Source organism: Pleurodeles waltl, chromosome 9 (genome assembly GCF_031143425.1).
Source record: "Pleurodeles waltl isolate 20211129_DDA chromosome 9, aPleWal1.hap1.20221129, whole genome shotgun sequence".
In the NCBI taxonomy this organism is placed as follows: Eukaryota; Metazoa; Chordata; class Amphibia; order Caudata; family Salamandridae; genus Pleurodeles; species Pleurodeles waltl.
In genome coordinates, this window is record NC_090448.1 from 345,908,717 (window position 1) to 345,928,385 (window position 19,669).

Consider the following 19,669-nt stretch of genomic DNA (forward strand, 5'->3'; position numbering starts at 1 on the left):
CATGTGTTGGAAGATAGGAGAGACACTGGTAGTTATGTTGATCATCCTTAAACAATGGGATACACACCTTTGGATACCTGATGGCTGCCGCTAACATTAGCTGCCACTCTGGATCACCAAGGGACCTATGTAAAACCCACAGTGCCATTGTCATGGCCGGCACTGTATGTACAACTTGGCAGATGACCATTTTCCAATGACTTGAAGCCACATTGTAACTCAGCCACCCTCCCATGCAGTATGTAGCGTGGAAGGAGTGTGCAATGTGTGTTGCTGTAGGACTGTCACCACAAGATACATAGCATGGTGATACTGACTCAGATGTAGGTGTCACCTAAAACCTGACACAGTGCCAACATCAAACACCACCCCAAGGATGCGGTTTGCAGTTTGCAATAAGGAAGTAGACTGTGCTTTGAGCTCATATGATTGTGCCACCATTACATGCTGCATACTGCTGCACACACAGAAAAAGCCAATTGTCCATCAAAACAGCATATGTATAGGGCGGTGTTCCTTCCTGCACAGATACATCCACCTCGACAGGGCAGCTAGCCCAGTACCCTGGTGCAAGGTTGGTAGTGTAGGTTCATGGCTGTATATGTGCAACTGGCGCAGGGGACAACAAAGGGTTGCCTAGTAACATGTCACGCTTGGGGCATTCTTGCTAGTCAAAATGTTGCAGGACAGTGCTGCCAATTTTGGAGATGTGTTGTGCATTGTCACTTACCCATTTCAATGGGCCTAAGTGTCACACATCATCTGTAATGACACATGTCAAAATGGATGGGATGTCCAGGCTCTGTAGTGCTAGGATGTTTCTACCACCTCTGACCCCATTGTGTTGTCAGGGTGTGTCATGTCCCCTCTAGTAATAGCACACTGATACAAAGGTGCACTACACAATGCATGGCACATACATATTGACTATCAGTTAGGAATCTAAATCATATGTCCCAGGTCCTTGAGCCAAACACAAGATTGTCATGTCCAACAACCCAGTGCTGAGAAGCCCATACACAAGGAAGAGAACTCACACCATACCACGAATACATATGAGTCACAACCAACTCAAAATATTAACTGCCATGCTACATGACAAACCTGTTGCAAGCCTTAACAACAACTTACTCCTTTAATCTTTTGCAGTGGATTAGGGTTATTGCATACAGCCATGGATAATGACCCCATTTCCCAACCCAAGCACAGCAGCAGAGCGTGCATATAATGAGGGACATCGGAGGACACAGACTATTGTGGAAAGGACATTTGGGATCCTGAAGTCAAGATTCAGTTGCCTGGACATCATAGGAGGCAGCCTCTTACATGCCCCACACATCGTCTGAAAGATCATAATGACATGTGCTATCCTGCACAACATATGTGTGCGGATGAACATACCCTTTTATGAGCAGGTTGATGACCTGCAGAGGAAGAGTAGGAGGATGGGGGTGAAGAAAATGAGGGGGAACAGCACAACACTTCTTCACTTACAAATCTCTTAACTCACCTTGTACATTTTGTCAATAAACACCTCACTTATTCACCCAATCCTGCTTTGGTCTCTTCAGTCTCCACAACATATACCCCAGGATTGTGAGTCTAACCTCAGGGAGCATTTTACAAACACTAATCTGAAAAGTACTGTTGCTACATCACATGTGATGTGTAAGATTGTACTGCTACCATCACACACATCACAAGTAGCCTCATCACTTTGATGTGACAACTGAAGGACACAATCTCTGGACCACAACATATGAATTACATCCACATTGCCAACTTGTACAACAATAGCTCATCACAAACAACTACAACATGTCTAAATAGGAGGTACACAAGGGCCCCACACATGAGGCAGTGGATGTAAAAATTTTGAAAGACAGTAATGTTTGAACAGACGACTGTCACAACTCAGTGTGAGAGTCGCAATGGCTGCATGGCGCATGTGTGACAAGTGGGGACATCATTGGTAACAATGGTCATCATGATTAACCCATGTATGACAAGCAATGGTATAATTTAGGCCTGCACAATACATCCAGGTTAATCAGTCCTGCCACTGCCTTTGGGCCCAGTCCTGACACAGGGTACACGACCTCACACTTTGCATGGACACGTCTGTGGAATGCACATCAGAATGGATGAGAACATAGGCAGCTAGGGCTGCAGGTCCACCACCCAAAACAACAACCATTGCTAAATATAATGAGTCTAATCAAACATTTGTGGACAAAACATAATATGGGTGGAATGTAGTCAGAGTGTGTCAATCACAGTATGTACCAAATATGTACATATGTCAGACATATATGTAGTCCACACACAAGTCACCATTAACTCAAAATCTACATACAGAGACAGCTATCAGGTAACGTTTCCTAGGTAGCATTTATTAGCAATCATCATCAATGCCTGAGCTGTGTATGTCGTCTTAAATGTCATGCACTGTAAGACAACTACACACATCACATAAATAAACACAATTCACAATCATAAACCAGAACTGTTGCATAGACTGACTGCCATACATATGTGGATAAACTGTTGTCACAAATGCATACATATGCATGACATTCAAATATTTGCAAGCTGTTGACTCTGTGACACAAACATTGGTGTAACAGACCAATCACACCCACATCACATTGTTGCATGGACTATCACATGTGTCTATACACAAAGTGCCACACTGCAGCACAGCCCATTTCTTTTGTATGCTGATACAGGGTGCATCCATAGACAATGGAACAAATTCACACAATCAGGAATATAGTCAAAAACATTGGCGCAACTGCGTCAAAAAGATCCGTAAATGCAAAGTATATGACCTATGGGCCCTTAGCCTGAATTCCACCTTTGCACTCTTCTCAATGCTGATTTCCTCTTAATTCGACCCATAAAGATAATGCGTAAAATAAAAATGACGCACATAGGTCATGGGTCCAAAATACTCCCGCAAATGTGTGTCAAATAAAGACACGTATAATAGAAAACGTGATGCATGGGGACAGGAAGTGATATAATAGGAAATCCTGTTTACAGGCATGGTACAGTTGGTGTACTTTCGCTTTCTCTTTATAGTCTGTGCCTCTTTTGACTGTGTGGTTGTGTCCTGGAGTTGGTGGTGCGATTTTCCTGTGTTTTGTATCTTGTGGTGTCCCTCCTGTCGTGTTTTTTGTATTTTTGACTGTACTTTGTCCCAGTGTCAGTAAATGTGTGTGTTTTGTTGTCTAGAATTGTACTTGTACTGTGGGGTGTTTGTCCGGGATAGTTGATAAATTGGGTTAGTTGGGATTAATTTTTGGGCCTTAAGTTTCCTTTATATTCATTTTATTTTTTGCTGTCCTCAACCTGTACCTGGAAAATATGTCTGGTAGGGGGAGGTTGACAAGGATGGGAGAGGAGGAGTTGGGTGGCCTTGTGTGGCTAGTAGCCCACTACCTGCCATTGATGTTGGAGATGAGGAGCTGTGTAATTCAATGTTACCGGACCGAGGCAAGGCGGCTGCAGTGGGGTAAGGTGCTCCACTACCTGAAGCGGGTATTTCGCAGCACCAGCTGAAGCATCGCTGGGCAGATCTGGTGGCCAGGGAGCAGGATCTGCTTGACCATCTTGGTGTGGTGATCTGTGGCCCTGTTGGTGAGTCTCCCATTGGCATACTATTTACTGTTCACCGCTCTTGAATGACAGTAGCAGATGTGTTGGAATGCTGCATGCAATGCATGTGGACAGGTTGCATGCAACTAGAATGAAGGATAACTGTGCCAGTCTAGACATGGAGTTCGCATGTCCTACCATTTTTACAATGCAGATCAGATGGCTGGTGAGTCATCCACAACCATCACTAAGTCACACATTTCAGGGGCCATGGTGACACCTGTGCCACGGCATTAGTGTCATGTATGATACGATAAGACACCGCCATATTTTACTGGATTGTGCCAACAAAATAGGGCAATGCATGTATGGCGCTACATTGTCATTGTATCACACACATGATCCCTGCCTTCATGCTAGCAAATGGGGCTTACCTGCCTTAAGGGGTACTGTAAATGGGGCATTTGATACCATCAGACAACTTTGCCACACCAGTCATGGATTACTCAACACATAATCATTGCAGACTAATAATTGAGCCGCATGTCCATCACAAAGTGCCTCTGGGTGCCTTGCAGGACAAGCCTGAATACCTGAGTCAATTGTCTTGAAAAGCACTAGGGTAGTGTTAATGTATTTGTCACCCAACTCCCGCTCATACCATGGAGTTCCATTTTCTATAGATTGGCCACATATGGTTGTTGCAGCGTGTAGCACTACATGAGTCCCAGGCCCAGTGTAAGTGTGCAGATGTGTTGGTCTCACTCACCTGAGTGTCAGTGTCATAGTGAGGTTGCAGCGGTGTGTCTGTTGCACTGCTTTACACCAGGATAACTTTCTCACTCCTCTAAAATAGTACACACTGTAATATGTTGTCCACTAGTAGTGACAGTGACATGACACTAAGCATGGTTTTCCATCTATTTCTTACAGGTGGGTCTGCCCCCAACCACCATTGGCGAAGTGGCAAGATTTGAGGACCCCGATGTATCCAGTAAGTGTGATAATGTCTTTCCTGTGGAGTAATTGAGGGTTTGGTGCGAGTGAGTCATGTGTGTTGCACACAATGCTAGATGTGATAAGCTGTCAAATCATCATATATCAAAGTAGGCTGGATGGTGACATTGTGTCCCAATTAAAGGTTCTCCATGCACAAGCAGAGAGTCATATCTTGTGAGGCTTGTGGTGCGGAATGTGCAGCATTGTGTAAACAAGGTGATGACAAGCCACATGTAGACCCATATGTGACTCAGAAGAGCACTGCTGTGAGAATATTGGCACTGGGACACACCGTCATTGTCACAACACAGTGATGCACCATTTTGAACACAATTTGGTGCATCCCTGTATTGTAATGTATATGTAGGACTGGGTGGGCAATTGTCCTCCAGCATGGTGCTCCATATTTTGTACTCCATTTATGTAACACTTATGTGGAATGTAATAGGCGTGTGTGCAAGTCAAGGCCAGACGTGTGCGGACATGGATATGGGTGTGTAAGGAATAGTATTGGCAGATTGGGTATTGATGGCTGTCTACACCTGGACACATGAATGGAGATGTGATAGACCTATGGATACTAGCTTCCTAGTTGGCAGCCCTCCTAACATATGGTCCACTCCTTGACTCCATGTATGAGTGGGCATGCCTTGGTGGATGACCAGGACAGTTGAGATGATGGATTACATGGCCATCCCCCCTGAGGCTCAGGGGTAGAGGAACAACAAATGTGTAGGTAGATGTGATGCTCACAGAGTAGGTGATAGTCATATTGATGAGGCTTGCATGTTTACCTATCAAAACTGACCCCTTATGGTTACCAACTACACCCCATACTCACAATAACATATTCCAGTTACTGGTGATGTATGGTTGAAATTTCACACAGATGTTGAGGAATCTTGGCCCTGATATATGTGAAGTTGACGCTGCATTTGCATTGTTACACATGGCACAAAATCAATACACACCTAATTTGGTTTGGTTCCTAATCTTGTTGTGCGTCACTTTTGTGTCAATGAAATGATGCTAAGGCAATGTTGTTGTTGTATTTATCAGGGCCATTGTCTTTACCGGAATGTGAGTTGGAATGCATGTGCAATTAGATGTAGAGTGTAAGCTAATAATCTGTATATACTCAACACAATGATGACACTGATGGTTGCCTGTCTCAATTCAACAGCTGCCAACATGAACAATGAGGAACTGCGGGCATTTCAGAAGATGGCAGTCCACTATAGGCACAACCTGGCAGTGGGATCCAGGTTCCAGAGGAACGCACGCCGTTATCGCAGAAAGAGATCCACCAGGGAATGGCAGACATTAACCCAAGGGGGACCCACACTGGCAGTGGCCACACCGAGAGGACCAAGCTCCACAGCTGTGCAGGGGGGCACAGCTGCCACCACTACAGCCCCAGAAGCTACACCGTCCACATCTGTACCTGAGCCCACACCACCTGCTGCTATGGACATGCCTATGATCAAACATCTACAGGGGGATGTTACACTGGTCCTGAAAAAGTTGGACAGTCAGTCTGGAGAAGGAGGTGGCAAGGAACAAGAAGAGACTTAAGTTTATCCCAAAAAACCTCAAGACGGCAAAGCTGTAATTGGCTTTGTGACTGACACCCCCAGTTCTGTCCCCTCCCTCCTCATTTGTTTTAATGTTTTATAGTGGGTTTTAGGGGGTTAGTGTCAGGTTAGATTAGGTTAGTAGTTTAGTTAGGATAAGTGGGTTTGGGGGTGGGTTTTCTACTTTTTACATGTTACTTTGTGGGTGGGTGTGTGGGGGCTAATTTAGGGGCATTTATGTGTTTTAGAAAAACAAGTATAGAAAAATTAAAAAAATAACACCAAAAATATATATTTGTTTAGATATAGGTAGTATATGTGTAGTTTAGTATATGTTGTCCTGCATGTGTCTCGTAATATAAAGGGGGTGGGGGGCAATTTTTAGAGTGTGTTGTTAAATGTGTTAGGTAAGTTTAGCATAGGGTAGTTAGGGTCAGTTGTTGGTTAAGTTTAGTTAGGATAGGTTAGATTAGGTTAGGATAGATGTTTTTCATTCTTGTTAGTTTAGTTTCATCCTTATTAAAAATCTTTAGGTTTAGGTACTCCCTTACTTCATGTGTCATATGCTTGGGTCTCCGGGTCTTCCCATGAGTGTACAGTGAAAATTGTTTGTTGGCCCAGGGATTCCGTCCTGCCTCCAAAACCCTCTCTTGACATGTTCATCACCTGCTTACACTGAGCTGTCACATTGACAGATACAACAAATCTACTTGTCTATGCATCTGCCATCCAGGGTACCCATCACTCAAGGTGACTATGTTAACGTTGTATTGGACAGGTACGTGTGGTAATTTAGCTCTCATTGTTTGGGTCCTGTGTAGGAATGTTGGGCATTGTGGGACATCTGACAGAAGCCTACATTTTATATCTATCATGCTAAACTGACCAGTGTCAATTACAGATGAGGTTAAGTACCTCTGTTTCACACCAGTGTGTTCTACTAGTACTTGCAGCTGACAGTATTGCCCGAGAGCTGTTTCACAGCCATTCCTGCCGTATGTAGTGGGTGAAGCATATATGTGTTCAAAATTTTTGACGTACTCAGTGAATTGCTTGAAGGGGATGAGACCAGCATTGACGTTCATCATGTAGGTACCTTGTGCCTAGATATGTGCCCCCATATTTCTGCACTCTTGTACTGACACTCTGTGACTAAAGACATGTTACACACATCACAATTCCTAAGCGTAGTAGATGTGTCACAATACACAAAGACATGCTGGTTGTGTAGGTGGTGTTTATTTATAAGTGTCTAAGTGCAATTTTTACAATGTCCAGGACTGTGACCCAATTATTGAAAACCATCCAATTGTGACACAACACAAATCCAGGGTTGGGGACATGTCATGGGGCATGCTTGGGTAAAGTGTTGTTCAGTGCTGGGGAATATGAATTGCCAATTGAAAAGTGAGAGGCAATTGCAGTCCATAGCAGAAAGGTTAACAGTGTGTCGCAGAAGAGTGTATATCTCCAACTGTGCTCACACTGGCATGATGTCAAACACAGGACAAAGGGAAATCACTGCCCTTGTGGCATGGGCTGGTGCTACTGGGAACCCTTATGGGTGAAGATGATCTGTTCCACATCTTCATCCTTCATAGTGTGGTGTCTATTCTGCCCTTCATAGTGGTGGTGGGAAGATAGAGGGGGTCACACACACTTCAGTGGTTGGAGATGTGGACTCCCAATTCCCGTCAGCTGCCACCTGTGGAACTACATATGGCATCACTTCAGCAAGGAGGAGCTGCTGAATTTTGAGTATAGCAGCAACATCCCTGTGGTAGACAGCCATGTCTGCCCTGAGGGAGGCCACTTCCCAGTGCATGGAGTCCAGCTTGTCCTCAATCCCGTTGCTGCCAGTTTGGGAGGGCAGTTGTTGTGGCTTCTCACTCATGGCAGCAGCTATGTCCCTCATACTCTGCTGGACTCCATGCATTGGGAAGTGTGTGCCTCGTTTGGCTGCCGTCTGTTCAGTGGCCGTGACGATTCATATGCGCATACCCTCTAGGCTGGCTGCCATTGTTTGCATCGCCACCTCACCTCCTTGGCCAGCTCTCGCTGGACTCCTACCAGTGTCCTCTCAAAGCTGGTCCCTGGGTCCTCGGAGTCCTCAGCTATGTCGGTGCTGGCAGGCTGTACTATTGGAGTGTTAGGTGGGGTCTCTGGGATGGCTGCTACATTAATACTCCTCCTTGTGAGTGGAGATGGTATCTGAAGAGATATGAGGACTTCTTGGAGGGTCTCTTGGCTGATGGTTGTTAGCTGCTCATCCAGGTCATTGGGGTACTCCAGGACAGGCAGATCCACCGGAGAGCCATCATCCTCTGCAATGAGATGGTGTATAATCAGTCTATCTGTGGTGTGGCAGTTGATATGTCACGTCACTGACTTGCTATTGGAGGCTCATTGTCATCTTAGTTCCCAAACATTGTTCCTGTACAACATGGTTGCAGTCTATCAGCCCTATGCCCCACCTGAGTGTCACATGAAGGGAAGTCCAGTTGGTGCAATTGGCTGTGTCATATCTTTTAGGTGTGATGTATATCCTTTTTGTGGCTTGACACCATCTTGTCATTGTCAACCCTCCCTAAGCATCAATTTGCATGGTGAGGCCTTGCAATGGGTGTTGCTGTGCTCATGCCACAGCACCACACGTGGCAATTTCCCCCTGTCCCAGGCTTACATGTTTCACATACACCCATGCAGTGCTGAGACCCTGCACCACCCCAGGGATGGCATTGCCAGGACACTCTGCTCTTGTTACCATTGATAGCTCCTCATGTTGAGGTATATGTGCTACACTGCTTAGCACTCATGGACCTAGCAGAGTTCAATTTCATCTTCTGTATGTATAAGTGGGTTGACCTTCCTACACACCTATGTCCTCCCCCTCAATGCAGCCCTCCTTGCACTATGATACAAGAGATGCAGCATGGTGGAAATGCAGCTAATTTGACACAGGCACAGGGGTTGGCCCAGGGATGGCCAGCATGGGTATAAGATTTCTGCTGAGTACATAATTATGTATGTGACAGTGCCTGATGGTAAATGTGTCAATGGACATAGCCAGTTAACAGGACTTGTACTTAGGTCAGGGACTGAAGCTAGTTTGATGCTGATTCTGCAGGTAGTCATACTGGTCCCTCATTTCAAGTGTGTCAGTCCTATGGGCACCTGGCTGCCATTGTCTATTTGACCACCCCCCAATAGCACAGGTGGTAGTGGCAACTGTTGTCAATGTGGAATGCCACTGCCTGATTTGCAGGGCTGTGTGCAGCATGTCCTGTCACACCCAATGCACCTGAAAACTGGCACTAACTCTATTTGATCCATCAACAATTTTGTACTAAGTGCCCCACAGATCTACTATGAGCAGCCAGATTTCCACCCGCCATCCCAACGAGTGACTATTACTGCCAACAGCAAAGGGGACACTGCACTGGCAGTCTTACCAACACTGTACTTACCCAGGCACCATCCCCCGCCCGTTGGTGTGGAATTATACGCCATTATGTTCACAGTCATACCCCATGCGTTGTATGTGTGTATTTATTTCCCCATTCATATGTGTCCCACATGGTTGTGTCAGAGTAGTTGTGGGCTCAGCCTGTGACTATTGTGACCTAGTGTTTGGTATCTGTGGTACATATTTTCTGTAGTGGCACATTTCAGTTCAGCATCAAAATGTGTGGTTCAACACTACAGCAGTTTAGTTGGTCTGGGTAGTGCCATGTTACCAATGATACAGGACCAGCCTGTTATCCCCCCAGAACCTGTTCAGTTCAATGTTCCCTGCACCCAGGGAGCATCCTGACTGCATGATGGAGTAGTGGCTGCCTTATGTGTATGTGTTGTCAATGTGCAGGGTGGTGGTGCTACCGGGACATGTCTGGGTACTGTTGAGACAGTTGCAATGACTTGTGTGCTCTGTGATGCAGCACACATGTGTTTGGGCAATGAGGCAAGGCAGTTGCAATGTGTTACTGCAAAGGACATCACCATGACATTACCCCAGGAATGGTATTGACTGACTACCTATTATCTGAAGTTTTGGTCATGTTGGTAGGGTTGATATGACTATATGTAAGGAATGTTATGATGACACAACCAGAGGCACAGTAATTATACATGCCATCCATTCCATGTGCTGCTTATGTGCATGTAGCTATTTAGGCCTGGTAAGCAAAATATGTCCAGGTTGTGTGTGTGTTATAGTGCATGGCACTATCAAGGCGTGGGTACATGTGTAGCTTACGTCAGCATGGTGCAACTTGCTTAATGTGCAATGTGTCCCTCTGCGCTCCTTTGACATGCATTGTGTGAGTCCTATGTGCCTCCCCCATCTCGTACTTGACATTTTAGCATAAATTTTCCCCATGCAACTTACCCTGCATTTGTGGTGTTTCCTGATAGTCTGCGCTGTCCTGTGATTCCTGTGATGATTTCCTCTGGGATGACTGCTGCAACCATCCCCTCCATCTCATCCAAGTCCTCTTGTGGTGCTGGACTCCCACCTCCAGTTTGCAGTGCTGCCTTCTTGTTCCTTGCCATTTTTCCCTTTGTCCTTGGCTTGCAGTCATGCCAGTGTTTCTTGCACTCTGTTACGGTTCTCCTGACCTCTGCCACACTGTTAATCTTGTATACTATCTGCTGCCAAATTGCCTCTCTTCTTCCAATTGGCAATTTTGAGGTGAGGAAGATTTGATTTTGATGCTCCATCACCTCTCTCACCATTATTTCATGCTCTTCTGCACTGAAACAACACTTTGGGGGTGATTCTCACCCTGGCGGGCGGCGGAGGCCGCCCGCCAGAGTTCCCGCCTCCAAAATACCGCTCTGCGGTCGAAAGACCGCTGAGGGTATTTTGGCTTTTGCACTGGGCTGGCGGGCGACCACCAAAAGGCCGCCCGCCAGCCCAGTGCAAAAGACCCTTCCCACGAGGACGCCGGCTCAGAATTGAGCCGGCGGAGTGGGAAGGTGCGACGGGTGCAGTGGCACCCGTCGCGTATTTCAGTGTCTGCAAAGCAGACACTGAAATACAAAGTGGGGCCCTCTTACGGGGGCCCCTGCAGTGCCCATGCCATTGGCATGGGCACTGCAGGGGCCCTCAGGGGCCCCACGACAACCCATACCGCCATCCTGTTCCTGGCGGGAGAACCGCCAGGAACAGGATGGCGGTATGGGCTGTCAGAATCCACATGGCGGCGCAGCGAGCTGCGCCGCCATGGAGGATTCTAATGGGCAGCGGAAAACCGGCGGGAGACCGCCGGTTTTCCGCATCTGACCACGGCCAACCCGCCGCAGTCAGAATGCCCTGCGGGGCACCGCCAGCCTGTTGGCGGTGCTCCCGCCAACCCTGGCCCCGGCGGTCCATGACCGCCGGGGTCAGAATGACCCCCTTTATCTTTTCCTTCTCCCTCCCCTGGGTCTTGTCTGTGTCCTCCTGGCTGGTTCCTGGTTGACTGCCCCCCCCCTGGGGTCTCTCCTGGCTTCCTGGGTTTTGCCTCTCCTTTGCATTGTTTTCTCCGTTAGCGTCTGTATTTGACGCTATTGAGGGCAAAAATGGTGCATTTCCGTTTTGCGACATGTTTACATGTCGTAAAATGGATTAGAGTCATTTTTCTTGTGTTAACGTCATTTTGCCTTATGACAAAGCGCAATGGTTAACGTCGAGAAAAATGAATCTAAACTATTTTTAGCGCCACCCAGCATCATAGTATAAATATGACGCCCGAGTGGCGTTGAATAATGGCGCTAGTCAACGCTAAACTTTTTGATGTAAAACTGAGCCTAAGGCCCAGATTTATAATCTGTTTGCGCCAAATTTGCATCATTTTTTATGCAAATTCGGCACAAACCTAACTGCATATTTATACTTTGGCACTAGACCCGTCTAGCGCCAAAGTTATGAAGTTAAAGTCATTTTTTGCTTGCAGGAAACTACCTTGCATCAATGAGAGGCAAGGTAGGCGTTCGCATGCAAAAAATTATGATATTGCCTTAGCGCCATATTTATCCCCCATGGTAAAATCAAGCACAGGGGAAGGGGCCTTAAATAATGGTGCAAAGCTTGCTTTGCGCCATTATTTAATGCCTGGGTCAATGCAGGTGTTAGGGGACCTGTGGTCATATTTCCATGGTCAGAGACCATGGAATGGGCCCACAGGTGTCCTTTTCTAGCCCCAGGGACACCCCCACCCACACCAGAGGGACACCAGAGGATTGGGGGACCCCATCCCAGATAAGTAAGGTAAGTACAGGTGAGTATTTTCAATTTTGTTTTTAAGTGCCGTAGGGGGGCCTTTGGGGTGGTGGGCATGACTCCTGTCTTTACTAAGACAGGAGTCATGTCCATGGGGGCTGTACATCAAAAAATGACACTAGTCTGGTTAGAGGCACTTTTATGCCTCTAGCCAGACTAGCGTCATCCTTTGACGCACAACCTCCTATTCCTCTTGCGCCTCCCCACCCGGCTAGCGTCTCTTGTCATGACGCTAGCAGGGCCTTACCGCCACTACCGTTATTCCATAAATATGATGCCCGGCTGGCGTTTTGGAATGGCGCTAGCCAGTGGTATACCTTTTCACGCAAAACTGCATTAGCTCAGTAATGTGTTAAAAAAGCATAAATCTGGGCCTAAGGCTGAAAGGCCATACAGTTTACACTACAAAGTAATGCATTGTGTTTCACAAGCAGCCTCATTAAAGTAAATCTGGCACAAAATTCATGATAAAGAAATGTAGCAATATTTGGGCATCATCAGGTCCAGCTCACGAAAAAGTAATAAAACAAGGGCTGCACCTACGAACTATCCTTTAAAATCCTTTGATTTGCCAGTGGTGACTTTCAGAATAGCAATAAAACTTTCCAGAGGAGTTGGAAGTTCCTTTTGCAGACGCACAGGCATTTCTTTCTTCTCTGGCACCTCCCTTGCTACACGTTCCTCTTCGTTCAAAGTCCCTACTCTGTCAAAAGGGAATAGACTAGAAACTGAGGGGAAATATTGTCTTAGTCTCAGAAACAACAGCTGGAGAACTTGGTGAATGTAAAGGGCCACAATCAGGGATTTGAGTGGAGACATTTGGCATATTACTTGGACCTGACAAAGCACAGGACCACGCCATGCTTCACCCGTTTCTAGTCATGAAACTGGACTCCTTGGCTATGGTAACTAGGCAACCGAATGACAAATTGCTGAAACTGAGGTAGTTAATGGTGGATGTGATATTGGAGAACCATTGTGAGCTGAGCTTGGTGCAACAAGTCCTACAGTATTTGAATTGCATCCAGGAAGGTGGTACCAGCGTGACTATTTTATAGACAAATGTACTTGAAGTCACAACACCATCTGATCAGTTTGATACAAAGCGTACAGAGAGACACAACGATATGGCAGATGTTTCTGGAAGAGTACAACAATGTGGCCGCCAAATGACCCGGCGACATTAGAGTTAAAGATATGATCAGACGCAGTGGACATGATAAGTTTTTGATTGTACTGGAATGGATGACAATATGCAGAGGATTGAATAATTCACGAAAGGCACAGAGCCCCAGGAAAGTATCTTAACAATACTTCGAACTGGAATTACCTTCGAGGCAGTTCATTTCTTGCTCGAGATGACTGAATACATTTTACCCACCTTTTCAAGAAAATGGGCAGTCGTGCTACAAAAATTATTTATAGAGCTATGAGACAAATTTGGGAGGCGTAGACTGGAAGGGTGTGCTACAGAAAGGAGGCATGTAGCATTTGGTAGGAGAGCGATCACAATATCTATTTTGAAAGTGTTTCTTGGTCAGATGGGGACCCCCATCTTAGGACATGGGGCTGTTTAGATTAATTTTTCTGTTAAGTTTCTGAGGAGCTTGGAGTGTTGTTTGTGGTGGATATGCAACACTAACAGGGGGGACCTTAGGAGGACGGAATACGGTGGTAGGTTGTACATTTATGAGGAGAGCTGTGGTGCTCAGGTGCTGTTTGCTGGAGGTATTGAAACAGTGTTTGGGGGCAGGTGACCTGGTGCCTGAGGTCTTTGGAATACATATTTCGGATAGGCGCAGCGGCAGAAAGTTAAGTTTATGAGTAGGAATGGCAGTATGGAGACAGAAAAACCAAGGCAGATGGAGGTTGGCTGATGTTATGAGCTATGTCAGGGCCTACAACGAATGAATGCTTATGTCACTCAGAGCCAGTAGGATGCAGACATTTGAGGTATGGATATGTAGATATTTCATAGATATACGAGGAGAAGTGCACGCAAGCATACATGTTTGGTTGGCAACTCGACCTATCCTTTGAAGAAGAGACAGTGAACCTTTCTGGACAAGGGGCTATACTATAGAAGCAATTAATGCCCAAGTTGTTAGAATTTGCAATCGTATGACCACATAAGGATTTGATTACATTACATTTGGCTAAAATGATCTAGTGGAATTGGATGTGATTGAATTGGTGAAAAGGGATTTTGGCAACAGACAGGCCAGAAGGCAGGGTTCAATATTAATATTCTGCTTAATAGAGTTTGGAGGTGCTAGTAAAAGCCAGCATCGTTTAATTAGTCTAAAAAGAATAGATTTCTTTTAAGAAAAAGGGCATTAACAGGGTGAAGCCCGAGCACATTCTGTGCAAACGCTGGTGTTGTCCAGACAAGATGGGATTCATCTGCCACCTGTAGGAAACTTGATCATATTTGTTGAAGATGATGGGAGTGTTGGAAAACTAGTTGAAAAGTTTCATGGTACAGAAGGGTGATAGAAATAACACCTTGGATAAGGGTTTTTCTGGTGGTAGGGTAAGGATAAGAGAATAAAGCTGACATGACATATTTTGGTTAAGCTGGAAAGGGGGCATAACAAAGAGATGTAATAGAGGACTTCAGCAACCCAAGTGCTCTTGCAAGGTGGCAGGGCAGGGAATCATAGGTCAAGATCCAGGACATTACTTGTAGGCTTACACACGTTTAAGACCAGTTTATAAGAAATTTGGAGCAATGAAAAAGGAGGGACATTAGAAACAAAGGTGGTGGGTTGATGTGTAAAGAAAATGGAAGGAGCTACAGACACCTGATGCAAATGTTAATCTGATGAGAGGATATTACCAGGTATCTGGGGTGGTGGAGCCGAGAACGCTTAGCCTGACCTTCAGCCACCGTCCATACTGAAGCAAACTCTTTTCACACACTAAAAGCAAGTCGATTTTTCTGGCCACTCACAATTTATTTTGCACATGTGCTCATTATTTGAACATTTCTTTAAACCAAAACATGCCTCTGTTCAGTTTTGTAATGCATGGAAAGTTTGTGGTATAAATGGCTCTGTGTATAGAAATGTTGGCATTTACACAGGTTCCCCTTGAAAGCCATGGCACAACTATGATGGCAGAGATAAATAGCTGCCTCCTCAGATCTATGTTTCCTCTCTATCGCATTCCTGTGCATTGCGTTTCCCATTTCGCTTAATCAGATTTTAGTTTCTTGATTGCTACGTTTTTAGGAAAAATCAGCCTGCACTCTTAAATCATCATATACAAACAATAAAACCAGTCTTCTCTCGGTGGTCATTCTCAGCGCCAAGCATAGAGGGAGGAGGACGTTTGACAAGCCGTTGTGCTACAAAAAACAGAGTTTTCTTGTTACTGACTCTTTACATAATTCTGACTTAATCCTGAATTTCCACAACTACGTCACACCCACTGCCGGAAGAAACCTTCGAGACTCCGGACAACTACAGTATATTCGTGGAACAGAATTCAAAACATGTAATTCCTTAAGTGAGTATGGAATATAGAGTGCTGAAATCTTCCATGACATTTAGATAGAGAAGTGAGAACATATGTTGACTCTTCACTTATTCAGCTCTTGTCCTTTTCTGCAAAAAAGAAATGTTGAGTGAACCCTCAGCCCTAGAAATGTTGTCTTCAAAAACAGATCTGTTTCACCAATTTTTTTTACTCGTGTTGCAGCAATCATTTGACGGGAAGCTACAAAACCCCTTGGCAATTACATCAATACATTAAAGAGTGTCGGTGAAATACAAGGTAAAACAAGCACTCTGACCTTGACAAAATAGTGCAATTGTTTCATGTGTTTTTGCAAGCATGTGCCACAAAAATAAAAGAAGAAAAATAACATGAATACATGCTGCCAACTAAACGTGGAAGGCATGTACTTGCAGAGAAAATTCAAAATATAAACGAAAATAACCATCACATAACAATATCGGTGCTTCCGTGGAGCCATACTTAGAACAAGCACAGAAACCCATTTTACTTTTAGTACAAATCATTAATCTCATAAATGAAAGGTATTATTGGCGTTGAAGGCTTTGTTGAAACCACCAGGGATGTCTAAAAATAAAGAATAAATAAAGAATTAAACGAAAAAAGTATTAGCAGATTAAGGTATCAAACCAGGAGGCCTGGCACTGAAGAGCACTTCTCTTAAGACAGTTGTGCACTTGTTCAGGGAAAATGCTGTCTCTCACAGTGCGAGAGAGCCAGTGGCTGAAGTGGGATGACCCATGCTGTATGTTGTAGGATACGGAGCGTTTCTGTCCGCTCCCTCTGCGCCGGCGCACAAATTGATGACATGCACCAATGCAGGCACCCTCACACCATGGTGCAACAGTGTCTGCGTTGTGGGGATGATTGGTTTTGTGAAGGAAGGGACAACTTCCTGCACAAAAACAAACACAAGAGGTGTATTCCTCTTTCGTAGTCTGCTGCAGAATGCAACAGACACAGAAAGAGGAAAAAACGGGAGAGATATTAAGATAATTCTCCCTGTTGCGTCAGTCTTACACCACTCCTGAGGTGGCGTAGGAATCTGACACATTCTAAGACTTGTAAATCTGGGAATGCGTCAGACTCCTTCGGGTTCCATGGGTGTTGCGTGGGAACACCCCAAGCAACTCCCATAGAACGTCCCTTTCATGAAGTGTTATGAAAGGGGTCTATATTTACAAGGCCAATAAAAGCCACGCAAGGTGGCTTTCAATGGCCTTGTATATATGGGCTTGAATACTCTGCGACCAGAGCGTGAAAAAAAAAAATGACGCTCCAGTGGTGCAGTGTGCCGCCAGGACCTTGTAAATGAGGCCCTGAGTTTTAAAACCTCCAGTGGAAAACATTATTACAGTATTGTAGGTGGGTTGTATATGCAAGCTTTTCCACCATTAGTCAGGGGCGTAGCTTTTGAGGGGTGGGTTTGGGGTGTTGCACCAACACAATAGATGTATTTTATTTTCTGGTAAATAGTTAGGTACAGATGCTTTCAGTCCAGTATGGTGAGGTGTCTGTCAAATTTCACCAGGAATTTTGACATCCACACAGACAAAAACACACACACTCTCCCTCTCTCTGTTTTGAAAGTGTTACAAAATGCTGATTAGTTTACAAAATATTATGTTTTCCCACACTTAGCAGCCCTACCAATCAGCATTTCCCTCCCTTTCCACTACCCTAAGCCCCATTCATGCACCTTCTTGTCTTATAATGTATTTTAACATTATATGCCAGCGTGATTGTTGGAAAATTTGAAGTTCACTGCCACACCAGTCTTACTAACCAAGCTATGCCCGTGCCATTAGTAGTGAATAACGTTCTGTTACCGTCTTTGCAACTGGGTTTCCTGGTTTTACTGCCTGTGTATTCTACATAACTCACAGTTTTGGTTTGTAGATCTTTTCAGGTACTTACTCAATGGAGGATTTATGCTACAAAAAAATCACAGGATGGAAGTTGAACAATGATACTACCCGCCATTCAAAATCAAGCCAAACACAATTGGTTCCCAAGTTCATCCTTACCATGGCACTTAGAACAAGCCACAGGAGTCAGAAAACTGGGTAACTTGTTCTTACCTATAAGTCCACTTACCCCTCTTCCACTCTTGATTTAGTAACTACCTTTCAGGGACACTATGGCATTACAAGAAATCAGACGGCTAATTATTTTTTTTAATGGGCTGATCAAACGGTATGTCATAATTCTTAAAAACAGCATGGGTTATAGATCAGGTCCATGCATTTTGACAAAACGTCATGTGGGAAATTGTACTCAGATAGCCAAGCTTTCCTTTAGGTATCAGCACACATGGCCTCTGGAAGAAACATGCATTTGTGTTTGCAACACTCTAGCATACACGAGACAACCCAAACGGCTAAGGTTCACAATGCAAGTAAGCTTTAAAACACTCCAAAAGGCTTTCAGCCCTCCCAAATAATGGAAGACAAAGATGTACAAATTGAGCCCTGGGTTATAGTGGCAGAAACCTATTTGTGGGTAGGTGTCACATTTAAAAAAAATTTTTTACAAGCAACCATGTAACAGACAGCTCACGTGGAGACTCACATAGACATGCACAACTTATACTTACAGTTGCACAGAAGAAACCCCTTGTCTTCTGCCTTGAGCTTTTGGTCAGCAGCTTTTGGTATTCTGAGCATAGTAAACTTGTATTTATAATGGTAAAGTAAAGCTACAGGTCCAAGAATGAAACTTCCTGTGTCTAAAAATCTAGAACTGACTCAAGATGTCACAGATACCATTCCCAGCTACGCACACGGATGGGATAATGAAAAGTAAAAAAAACAAGGACTTCCTCTTTCTGATGTTAAAAGTGGGGTTTGCTTTGGTCTGCTGCTTTGTCAGCGTCTCCATTCCGATTACAAACGTGTCTTACATATTGAGCTGACATTTCAATCTACCCTCCTCCTTTCAAACACTCACATAGGCACTACCTACTTTTCAATGCAGGCACAATGAGCCCAATGCAATACATCAATGTAATGGAACACCTCACAGGCAAAATACTCTTTAACCTTGGCAATGAGCTGCGATTTCTTTGAAGTCACAGAACTGATATTTTGCAGGAGCTAACATCAGTTGCCAAAGCACGCTGCTGGCATACACTTCAATTAGGCTTTGGCATGTAAAGCCCTCAAGCTGAATTTATTAAGTTAAACCCAGGAAATAAATAATATGCCCTAGGAACAAATTTATGTTCGAGAAAAAAAACTAAAAAACGTGATATTTGATCAAAAGTTAACATCACCTACTTGTCCACCAGAAAGATAGTTTTTAGCAAGACCTTTGGACATCATTTGTAGCCATGGGTTCCTAATCCTTGAGTTAAAATAGATGTATCTAATTTGACATTAAGATTTCTAACTCTGTGAAACATTCAAAGTGCCTAACAAATGAGTTGTGCAACAAGAAAAACTGTCTCTATGAATTCCTAAGAATAATGTTGTGGCTTGAAGAGCTAGAAGTGTCAACCTGAATGGTTGAATTTGCTGACAAAACACAAACACAAAAGAAAGTCCATTATTCATATAGGAGCTCAGGATATTGATATAGTAGTTAGAGAACAATTACAAAATCTATGGTTCATTTGCCCTCGTACAAGGATCCTGCAGAAAGCTATCCGGACAAAGAATAAGGATTGAATGAATAATGTTTATTTAGGAAACTAGCCCATAAAACAAATCACACA